This window comes from Triticum aestivum, chromosome 5B (genome assembly GCF_018294505.1).
Source record: "Triticum aestivum cultivar Chinese Spring chromosome 5B, IWGSC CS RefSeq v2.1, whole genome shotgun sequence".
NCBI classification, from domain to species: Eukaryota; Viridiplantae; Streptophyta; class Magnoliopsida; order Poales; family Poaceae; genus Triticum; species Triticum aestivum.
In genome coordinates this window covers 168,015,680-168,026,512 of record NC_057807.1, presented here as the reverse complement: position 1 = coordinate 168,026,512, position 10,833 = coordinate 168,015,680, and the positions used below count along the sequence as shown (strand labels likewise).

The window sequence follows — 10,833 nt, the reverse complement described above, 5'->3', positions numbered from 1 at the left end:
GTATATTGTGTACGTGTATATTGTGTATTGGGCCCACCTCTTGTTTCCTCTATATAGTTAAGGTTGTGGCCCCCCTCTGTACTCATATATACGTGCCTGGTGCACCGATCAATGCATTGCGTATTGCACAACATATTCTCGTAATTCACACTGATGATGATGGAATTCCATTGTTTCGAACTGAATTTCAATGGGAATTTTTAGTACGTAGCTACATTATCTTACTGCAACTTGGTCAATAGCCTGTAAGACTAGCGGTTAGTACAGAGTACTCCTTCAACTGCATGATCAATTTATACTAAAAATTTGAGGCCGCAACGGCATCAGTCCTTGGCAAAGGTGGCGCCTTTAGCCACAAGTACTACTGTAATACACCTTCAATGCACAAAGTAGTACTGCTAAAAATCAACATGAGTTAATTGGCTCTGGACAACGGTCATAATTCATCATAATTTGGTGCTAATGACCCAAATTCATTTGCCACTTTTAGCAGTAACTCTTGCTTGATTATGATTAAACTTTTATCTTTTGAAACTTGACTACTTGGGGTACTCTTGCTTTGGTACTATAGTAGTACTCCTCTTCGGTCTTCACTTGCAAATGCAGCAACTATTGATCCATGTTCATGTTTTTGATTGAAGCCAAATTAAGATGGAGATTTTAGGCAGCAAAAGTATAATTTGTGATTCCTCTATGGACAAAAAGTAAAGCAGCTAATTGATTTTCATTTGTTTGATTGCAGGGCGGTTTGGCACGTCATCGCCGATGCACCTGAACTAGCAGTGTTAATGAACTAGCTACATCGGCATTTAGATTTCAGAAACAACGGACAAAATCTCTACCTAAAAATCAAACGAGGGCAGGAACAAAATGGTAAATATGTACTATCAGACTTGCTTTGGTGCCAAGCTTGATAGAAACAACCTGCATGGTCAAAGGTTCGAATGGCAGAGATCTTTTTTTATTGCATGGAAAAAACTCAGCATTACAATGTGTTCCGATGATCAATATGCAGTGGCATATGAGATTGTAGGTGCTGAGACTGTAAGGAGGTGAATGAGGTTGAACATTTGTATGCAAGGACAACTGAGAATGACAGATAGTCTACTAGTTAATAGTTATGCAGTTGGATCCACCACAGTCAGTTGAAGATGCCAGGTAGTCTACTACTCCCACCATTCGGAATTACTCGTCCAAGAAATGAATGTATCTAGATGTATTTTAGTTGTAGATACATCCTTTTTTGTGACAAGTAATTCCGAATGGAGGGAGTACTAGTTAGCATCGAATTAGCCACATTGGCGTCTGTTTAAAGCGGGAGCAAGTCCGAGTTCTGCAGCGCCTACGCCTCCTCCCTAGTCTCTCACTACCGTATGCTCAGCCGTAAGGAGGGTGGTGGTAGTTTCATGCACGACAGCGCTGCCGTCGTCGGTGGACTGGCGCCAGAAGGGCACGGTGACCACCGTCTATGATCAGGAGTAGTGCTATAGTTGCTGGGCTTTGTCCACGATCGTGGTCGTGGAGGGCATCAACGCGATCTGCACTAAGAACCTCATGTCTCTATCCGAGCAGCGGCTCGTGGACTGTGACACGAAACCCAATGCCATGTGGAGCAACTTTTCACCTTGGTGATGACAGTCTGATTGTCACAGTTCATAAGGATAGCCAGAACCGGTTTATCAACCAATGGCAAGTCCATCAAAAGATCTCAAAGCCATCTTGCTTCGACACCAGATGTGTCTAATGCTATTAATTCTGCTTCCATTGTCGATCTCGTTAAGATCATTTGCATGCAAGACTTCCAGGAAACAGTGCCACCTCCAAGAGTAAACATATACATAGTTGTGGCCTTCATCTCATCAGCATCAGAGATCCAATTTGCATAACTATACCCTTCAAGTACCGACGGGTATCCCGTATAGTGAAGTCCGTAGTTCATAGTACCCTTCAGATTGCGCATAACCCTCTCAATAGCATGCCAATGCACATCACCCGGGTTGGAAACAAACTGACTTAGTTTGCTCACAACAAACGCGATGTCAGGCCTCGTTGCGCTCGCTAGGTACATGAGTGAACCAATGATTTGAGAGTATCTCAGTTGATCCTTAGCTGTGCCTTCGAACTTTCAAACCAACACACTAGGATCATATGGTGTTTGAGATAGTTTGCAGGCCGAATATCCAAAATGGCTCAACACCTTCTCAACATAATGGGATTGCAGAAGTGTAATCCCATCCTCATTTTCTCTCAGTAGCTTGATGTTCAAGATAACATCAGGCACACCAAGGTCTTTCATCTCAAAGTTCTAAGATAGAAACGACTTGACCTCCTCAATGACTTTGAGGTTGGTTTCGAATATCAATATGTCAACAACGTACAAGCACAGTATAACTCCTTCGCCCCCACCATGGCAATAGTATACACATTTGTCAGCTTCATTAACAACGAAGCCAACAGATGTCAGAGTTGTATTAAACTTATCGTGCCATTGCTTAGGTGCTTGCTTCAGGCCATATAAAGATTTCAGCAACCTACACACCTTTCTTTCCTGACCATCTATCACAAAGCCATCTGGCTGTTGCATGTAGATTTCCTCGTTTAGCTCTCCATTCAGAAAAGCCATCTTAACATCCATCTGGTGGACGAGAAGACCATGTGAGGCCGCCAACAAGAGTAATACTCGAATGGTGGTCAGTCTAGCCACAGGTGAATAAGTATCAAAGAAATCTTCCTCTTCCTTCTGGTCATAGCCCTTGGACACAAGCCTAGCCTTGTACTTTTCAATCGTACCATCAGGCCTAAACTTCTTTTTGAACACCCACTTACATCCCAACGGTTTGCAACCATAGGGATGCTTAGTGATCTCCCATGTCCCGTTAGCCATGATGGTATCCATCTCGCTATGGACCGCATTCTTCTAGTAGTCAGCTTCTGGAGAGGCATACACTTCTGAAATAGAAGTGGGAGTATCATCCACGGGGTACACGAAGAAATCATCACCAAAGGTCTTTGCGGTCCTTTGTCTCTTGCCCCTACCAAGAGTTTCCTCGTCATCCTCCTCAGGATTTTCATCATGTCTTTGTTCATAATATTCCATAGGAATGGCAGGTTCAGGAGTCTCCTCATATTCCTGTCTAGAAGTGCTTTGCATATCTCTCATAGGAAAAATATCCTCAAAGAATGTAGCATCCTTAGACTCCATAATTGTACCAACCTTCTGGTAAGGTACCTCAAATTTCACTACTAGAAATCTATAGCCAACGCTATTCTTAGCGTAGCCCAAATTCGCGCAATCCACAGTCTTGGGTCCAAGCTTACGGTTTTTAGGGATCGACACATTGACTTTTGCCAAACAACCCCAAGTTTGCAAGTACGAGAGTGTTGTCCTTCTCTTTGCCCATTTCTCATAGGGAGTGATCACATTATCCTTTGTCGGAACTTTATTCAGGACATGACATGTCGTCAATATAGCCTCCCCCCACCATGCCTTGGATAAACCCGATGTATCTAACATGGCGTTAACCAAATCAGTTAGAGTATCATTTTTCCGCTCAGCAACCCTGTTTGACTGGGGTGAATAGGGAGGCGTCCTCTCATGAATAACGTCATGTTCCGCACAAAAAGAATCAAACTCACTCGCGAAGTACTCTCCACCACGATCTGATCGGACTCGTTTAATTTTCTTTTCAAGTTGATTCTCAACTTCTGCCTTATAGATTTTAAAGTAGTGTAGAGCCTCATCTTTAGTATTTAACAGATACACATAACAATATCTAGTGGAATCATCTATCAAAGTCATGAAGTATTTCTTTCCACCTTTAGTCAACACACCATTCATCTCGCAAAGATCAGAATGTATGAGTTCTAATGGTGCCAAGTGTCTCTCTTCCACTGCCTTGTTAGGCTTGCAAGGTTGCTTAGCTTGCACACATGAAAGGCACTTAGAACCTTTGGCTAAAGTGAAACTCGGGATTAAATCCAACTTAGCTAGCCGCATCATAACACCAAAACTAATGTGACAAAGACGTGGATACCAAACTTCAGATTCATTAACACTCAAATGAATATGGTTCACGACTTTATTACAAAAATCTGCGAGGGAAAGGCGGAACATCCCTCCGCTCTCATAACCTTTTCCAACAAATAGTCCATATTTAGTAACAACTAATTTATTAGACTCGAAAACCAACTTAAAGCCTTCTCTACATAGAAGGGAGCCCCTAACAAGGTTCTTCTCGATGACGGGGACATGCTGCACGTTCTTCAGCTGCACAATCCTTCCTGAAGTAAACTTCAGATCGACCATGCCAACACCATGAACAGAAGCACTCGCGCCATTTCCCATCAATACGGACCCGTGGCCTGTGACCTAGTAAGAAGAAAACAATGAAATGTTAGCACACACATGAACACCTGCACCTGTGTCCACCCACCAATCAGTGGGCTGAAACACTAAAAAAAGTAAATAAATTACCGTCCCCATATGCACCATTCTCAATGTTGCCCACAATCATGTTGACAGACTTGGAGTCCTGTCCTGACTTCTTAAACTTGTGTGGGCACTTGTTGGCCCAGTGTTCAACCAAACCACAAGTGAAGCAACCCTCATCCTTCTTGTTCTTCTTGAAGGTCTTCTTACCCTTCTTCTTAAAGTCGGTATTGTGTTGGACACCGTTCTTTCCCTTGGGCTTGTGGGAGTTGAAATTCCTCTAGTTTACCATGTTGGCGACAGAAGTCCCTTCGACCCCTTTTCCGTGCGAGTCCTTTGCCCTTGAATTCTGTTCAACACTCAGATGGCCAATGATATCCTCCACAGAACGCCTCTGATGTTTCAGAGTGGTGGCAAAGTTCCTCTAGGAATTAGGGAGCTTAGCGATTATGCAGCCCGCGACAAACTTGCCCGGTAACTCGCACTTAAGAAGCTCAAGCTCCTTAACAATGCATATTATCTCATGAGCCTGCTCCAATACAAGACGGTTTTCAACCCTCTTGTAATCGTGGAACTGCTCTATAATATACATCTCGCTCCTGGCATTGGTGGCCCCGAACTTAGATTCGAGCACCTCCCACAAGTCCTTGCCAACATGCACATGTAAATATGCGTCGACCAGTTTATCTCCGATCACACTAAGAACTGCTTCGAGAAACACAGTGGTGGCCTCCTTGAACGCCTTCTCCTATTCAGGAGCAACCATTCCCATGGAGACACCGGTGACCCAGAACACATTCATAGCCGTGAGCCATAAAGTGGTCTTAGTCTGCCAACGCATAAAGTACGTACTGGTAAACTTATCCGGTTTCAGTGCAGCGGCAAAGCCACTTGCCGAAAAATTCCAACACATAATAGGTTTTTGGATTGCTAAGTAAATAGGCAATTTTTTGATTAATTTAATCCATGAGTATATAACTAGCATGGCATTGACACAAATAAACGCATACAGATAATAAGTCAAGCAAGCACATACTACGCTAATTACAGAAAGATCTACGTATAACGCTAGCATGACTAAAATAGAAGACAGTAGGAGCGGGATAAATGAGTTATACCCTATAGTAGGCCATGTAGAGGCCACGGCAGTGGTGGTGGCAGCAGCGTCCTCGGCGGCCTTCTTGTCGGCTTCCAATTTCTCGGCAGCGAGACGGTCGGCGTCGAACCGCGACATGGTGATGATGAAGATGACACGGACATAGAGGAAGTAGACGAACAACAAGCAGTCGCGTAGTTGCTTCCCAAAAACCATTTCGCCTCTCTCCCATACAGGAATCGGAGAGACGGGGTTTCGGAGACCTGCTCTCTCGTCGACCTTGTACGCGGCGGACGGGATGGATTCACCGGCGGTAGCAGCAGCAAAGGAACAACAGTGGGTGTGCGCGTGGAGCAGATGTGATCTGATTGTGGTGGCTAGGGTTAGGAGTTACTGCACACTTATATAGGCGCAGCCGCGTGTAGAGACATGGGCTCGAACCACGTCCGAGTCCACGATAGCCCATGATCCGACGTCTCAAATCGTGGCCCAACTGTCAGAAACTCTCCGTTAGCAACTGGCAAAAATAAGCGCGTAGGTGTGATCTCGGCTCGGCTCAATCCCGCAACCCGCGGCACGGCGCGTTGTGACGAGGCGTGGCGTGGCGAGGCGGGCGATGGAGGAGGAGTGCGCGAGGGCCTCTTCTCTTCTCAAGCTCCAATATCATGTAGAAGAGAAACCCTTATAAGGAGGTCCAACTCCTCTTCCACTTCCGGGGTGGGACTAAACTTCCCACCTCCACCTAATGCCAATAAACCCACATGGGCACTTAGAGATTTTTAGAAATTGCTATATGGGCCTAAAGCCCATCCCAAATTTCAGCATCATGGACTACGCCTTCCAGTACATCACCAAGCACAGCAGGGTCACCGCCAAGGACGCGTACCCCTATAAGGCGCGGCAGGCCTCCTCCTACAACAAAAAGCTGCCCACCATGGTCACCAACTCATAGACGACGTGGGAGGTGATGAGAAACAGCTCGAGGAGCTCGCGCGCTTGCGTTGCTGCATCGCGCTGCTCGAGCCCCGCACGGAGGGCAGCGAGGGCCACAGAAGCGACGACGTGTAAGGCGGCGACATTGTCCCTGAGTTCGGCGAGTGGGGCGCGCATGCGGGTGGCAGCAACGTCGACGCCCTTGAGGCGGGCGCTGAGGCTAGTCAGCATAGCCGCGGTTGATGAGGCCAACCAGCTCGGCCCAGAGGGGAGCAAGGTGGGAGCGCAGTTTCCACAGCGAGGCTCTCAAGGGGCACGTAGGAGCACCGTCTGTTGCCGGGAGGAACACCGACGTAGACGACGCGGGAGACCAGCGGGGGCGACGGCGGCGGGTTAGTGAACGAGAGAAGGAAAGGGGTCTTTGACCCGGGTCGGCGGCGGTGATTTGAAGCTCGTCGTCGAAGGGAGAGGAGAGCGAGCTGGTTTGGTTCGATCGGCTCGGGTGGGATTTTTAGTCCGTGGCCACTTTGCAAAAAAGCCCTCCAATGCCTGCTTATTTGTGCTATTTCGGCCAAATGTCCAGTCCATGCCACGCTGTATCACTTGAACAGCGCCACCTAAGCTAATACATAGAGAAAAGCGTACAATGGACCGTATGTGACCCCCTAGAGCAAGACTGGTGACTGTATTTTGGGTATTTCCAACGACAGGGACTAAAGTGGCCACCGACGCAAGTTATAGGACCTATAGTGAATTTTTCTCTTCTTATTTATAATGCACATGTCGTGGTTCCCCGAATTAGTACCACCTTGTGTATACGTTTTAAATTCAAACTGAAAGCGTAAATTCATGGGAATAAGTGTATTATGACGGTGAACCCACGGAGTCAATCCGTGCTTTATTATTAGGGAAAGATCATTAAAAATTAGGGAAAGATTAGGGAAAGATATAGAACGAGATTACTGTCATGCTGCCCCCATGTTCGCGTCGCCCACTGCATGCGGCACCGGGGAAACTGTAGCCACACTGCTAGGCACTCTTGCTTTCCCCACTCGCTGCGTCGCCATCAAAGGGGACGCCCGCGAAGCCATGCACACCCTATGAAGGTGGCGGTGGGGTGTCTTTCTTTTGGCTGGTAGCTGTAACGAATCTCGCAGTGGTCTGGTAGGGGGTGGTGTGTGCTGCTCGTGGGTCCGCGTCCCTCACGGCGACAGGGCCGCCGTTGGGCGGTGCCTGGTGGTGGCCGCGCGTCGACGTGGTGGTTGGCCGGATTTTAGATATGCTTCTCGCATCTCGCTTCAGGGGCTCGATCGCGGCTGTGCCGCCTTTGGACTGGGAGCATGGTGCTGAGCAGGCTTAGCTTTGGTGGCGCTGCCAAGACAGCATTGGCGGTGCCCTGCTTCTCCTCGAGTGGGTAGACGCCGATGGTGGAGGTGGCTAGAGATGGTCCTGGCGGAGGTGGGCTGATAGTGGACGGACTTGGCTCCTCCTGGTCGGCCTTGGTGTGCGCCCTGATCTATTGCTGTTGTCCTTTGGGCAAGGTGGTGGTGGTGCTGGCTCGATCCGAGCGGGGTTGTGTTGCCTTGGTCTAGATTTGGCTGGCTCGGTGGTGGCGGCTGCTGTGCTATGATGGCATGCTTGAGCAGCTTCGGTAGACGTTGGGTTCTACGATCTTGGGTGAGAAATCCATGCTTTGCGATGAGGCTGACAACGACGATGTCCGCGGGTGCTGTCCCCTTCATGGAGCGATGTATTTGGCCCCGATCTGACCCCCTTCCTCGTGCTCGGGGGAAATCCTTGCTCCGACCTCTACACCAGGAGGCGGCGGTGTCATGGTGTCGTTTCCTTCTAGAAGGCACCGTCTTGTTGCTGGAGCATATGTCGGCTACTTTTCTGGGCTTGGGGCTCTGGGAGGCAATGTACATAATCAACGCCGCTCTCGACATCTCCTTCCCTATGTCCACCCATGCCCTGTCGCCCACCTACCGACTTTTCTTGGCAATGGGTGGGGGTGCGTTGGTTTGTGTGTCCTTGGGTCTTGGTCATGTTGTATAGGTCACGACATTAGTTGTGACGTGGCTTGGTTGCTCCGTGGCTTGCCTTATTGCCATTGGCACGAGGTTGGACTACGAGAAGCTTGTATCATAGTAGTAGGCATGGTGGGTGTGTGGTGGATATGGAGGCTAATTCTTGAGATTAGCGTCGTAATGGTCGAAAGATGTTGTACCCGGCTTCTTTGCCACTTCTTTAATACAATGATACGCATGCTTTTGCATATTGTAGAAAAAGAGATTATTGCCGTGTGGAAGGCACGACTTGCAGTGTGACGGAGACATTTGCATGCATACAGAGATAAAATGATTGCCAAAGATAAACAAAAAACAGTATGAAACTAGTGTTAGGGTAGAATGCCTAGCACACTGTAATACAAGGATCATGTGGTTGTGGCGGATAGGGTGAGAAGGAGGAGATGGAGGAGGCTCTCGTGTGAGGCCCCGGATGGGGTTCGAATGAAGAAATCAAATTCGTGAATCAAAACCACTCACAAATATTTAATTTCACTCACATACCTCGAATTGGTCTGGTATCGTGAAGTGGAAGAATCCTAGGTAGATTAGAGATAGCTAAATGTTCATCCTTCTTGTGGACCTGGTCCGACTATGGCCTATTTGTATTACAACGTTTTAATTACAGTGTTTTTAGGGTATTTATATTGGGATAATTGGTTTTATGCTCCTAGTTGTGTCCCGCTCGATAGGATTGCCCCTAATTTCCGAAAGCTAGCGGCTCTGTCCAACTCACTTTGGTCGTCTTGTGCTTTTGCCCTTTGACCATTTGACCGTCACTTTGAAAACTCCACAACTAACTAAATCAGAAAAGTGCATATAAGATACCAAAATTGTCAGGACCCCGACTCAGTGCCACACCGATCTAGCATGTAACACCTCATATCACTTTGCGGCCTCACGCACGGTATTCCCACGGGTGTCGCCTTACCAGGCCCGGGACCGTTTACGCCTTTTGGCACACTTAAATGATAGTGTCACTAGCATCCATATGACAAGGAGCCCAGGCTGACATGGCTCGTCGTGAACCCAAAGTGGCACTAACTTACAGGGATATGCATACATGACCCAACAACAAATGTCTCGGTCCTCAGCGAGTGAATCCTGGCTGTAGCAGCTGGGCTAGCAGGACTCTGGTAAACTGGGCTGTAGCAGGCTAACAGGACTCCGGTGGACACCGCGTGACATTTCCCCGAAGGGACAGACATAGGAACGAAGAAGGACACATGCCGGCTAGCCTAAGTGTTCCGAAGCAGTAGCAAGCTACCAAGGCTCAGTGGAAGCACTAGGAGACATTTCCCGGTAAGAGAGGCTACCAAGGATAAAAAACTGGATAGTCAGATCCCGCACATACCAAGCATTTCAATAACAAACACACAATATGCTCGATATGTGCAAATACAACATGGCATCACAACATGACTCTACAACTCAAGTATTTATTCAATAGGCTCCGAGGAGCGAGATATTACAAATATGGGTCTCACGACCCAACATTCAGAGCATACCAGTCAAAGCACAAGCGGAAGCTTAACATGTCTGAGTACAGACATCTACAAATGAAAAAGGCTGATAAGCCTGACTATCTACCAGATCCAGCCGAGGGCACAAGATCGTAGCTGAGGTAACAAGCCAAGCATCGAAGTCCAAGCAGAACTACTAGTGAGACTAAAGTCTCTCTGCAAAAACATAAAATAGGCAAACATGAGTACAAATGTACCCAGCAAGACTTACATCAGAACTATCTTCATATGCATCATTATCAACAAAGGGGATGGTGGGGTTTAACTTCAGCAAGCCAGCTTTGACTCGGTGGCTATCCTGAACTACGACTGCAAGTAACTCTTTTGAGGAGGCGCACATGAGTCCACATATTCACCATATCAATACACCACTATGGATCTGCTCCCATCTCCCTACGAGAACTCCATCCATAGCACTCATGCTGTCACATCCCTAGCTTCTGGTAATGCTCTAGGCTAGCTTCATGTGTGCATCATGTTTAAATTCTAAAATTTGAACTGAGGGAATTTTGGAAGCCTCAAAAACTTAAATAAAAGAGGGGCAAAAACCCTAGAAATCTCATTCATTGCTCCAAAATGCTCTTCTTAAATGTTTGATAATTTTTGGTAAGGGTTCTGGTCCCAACCAAAATATTGAACATTTTTAAGGAATTATTTTTGGGACTTTGGATTTAATTCATTAGCTATTTGAATTTGAATTATATTCATATAATTAGAATATAATTTCAAATACCCCTGATATATTTTATAAGCTTTTGGAAAAGTCCATTTAGCAATATAAAATGT

At 46.9% G+C, this 10,833-nt stretch overlaps 1 pseudogene; it reads left to right on the top strand.

Annotated features, from left to right (window-relative positions):
- The window catches only part of LOC123117921 (probable LRR receptor-like serine/threonine-protein kinase At4g37250), a 6,422-nt pseudogene extending 5,642 nt beyond the window's left edge, over positions 1 to 780 (top strand).
- Positions 781 to 10,833: the final 10,053 nt, after the last annotated feature.